Genomic DNA, 1,231 nt, shown 5'->3' on the forward strand with positions numbered 1-1,231 from the left:
CTAACCCTAACCCTAACCCTAACCCTAACCCTAACCCTAACCCTAACCCTAACCCTAACCCCTAACCCTAACCCTAACCCTAACCCTAACCCTAACCCTACCTAACCCTAACCCTAACCCTAACCCTAACCCTAACCCTAACCCTAACCCTAACCCTAACCCTAACCCTAACCCTAACCCTAACCCTAACCCTAACCCTAACCCTCGACCTGGGCGCTTTGAAGACCAACAAGGTGAAGAGCGTCACTCTGGAGGAAGCTGCACACTGGTTCAGAGGTAGTGCTTCCTTTGCTGAACTTGCATTCGCTTCCAAGTACATAACATGTTATCCTTTTCAATCTCAGCATGCTGTTGGCCTCATCACTCATTAACTAACTTTCAGCCTGTCTGACTCTCAGATCAGTTCTCAGACGAGGGGTGATCTAAGCAGAGAGATTGGTTGGAAGCCCTCCAAGACCAATGAAGATTGGCGATCGACCTTCCGTGCCGATTTCAGTGCACTCCTCAAAGAACAGCAAGCGTAAGCATGTCTCTCTATGTGCTGTGCCGCGTTTCTCATGTGCGAAGACCCATAATAATGACCCTTTCCCTTCGCCTTGGATGTGCACACACACAAACACCAATACGCCTGCCTGAGAAGATAACATGCTCATCTTGAACGGAGCAGACAGCGGTCGCGATGCCGAGTCCATAGCGGCCATCGCGAGGCCAGAGTTGGAACGGCATGCGCGCCATCATTTAGCGTCGCACTCATAGTGCGAACCGATAGTGGCATACCGAATGGTCCTTTTTATTGGTCTTCATCAACGTCCAGCTTGCGCCATTTGTTGCTGTTGCTGATGAAGAGAGATGTTCACCCTCACGAAATGATCTTCAGCATCTCAAGCGAGGATAACAAGACAGAGATCTAACCAAACATCAGTCGGCCGAGCGAGGCCGCAGAAATGCTGGACGAGGGCCTGCGTCCTCGTAGCTGATGAGAGCATAACTTGTTGAGCGTTTTGCCTATGCATAGGGGTCGCGTGGTGTTGACGCAGGCGGTGAAAGGGTCGACGCTGCTCTATGACTGCGACAGGCCGCACAGCGTCGTCGCTCAGCGATCCAAGTGGATCTTTGACGCTCCTACCGAGGCGACTGTTTCACAACGGCAGGACGCACGACGAGCCGGATCTGTGGGAGAGCTCATCCAAGACTGTCCCACTTCAGGTTCAATCCGACCAAGTCGCGTTCA

The sequence above is a fragment of the Acanthamoeba castellanii genome (assembly GCF_000313135.1).
Source record: "Acanthamoeba castellanii str. Neff unplaced genomic scaffold scf7180000084751, whole genome shotgun sequence".
Lineage (NCBI taxonomy): Eukaryota > Discosea > Longamoebia > Acanthamoebidae > Acanthamoeba > Acanthamoeba castellanii.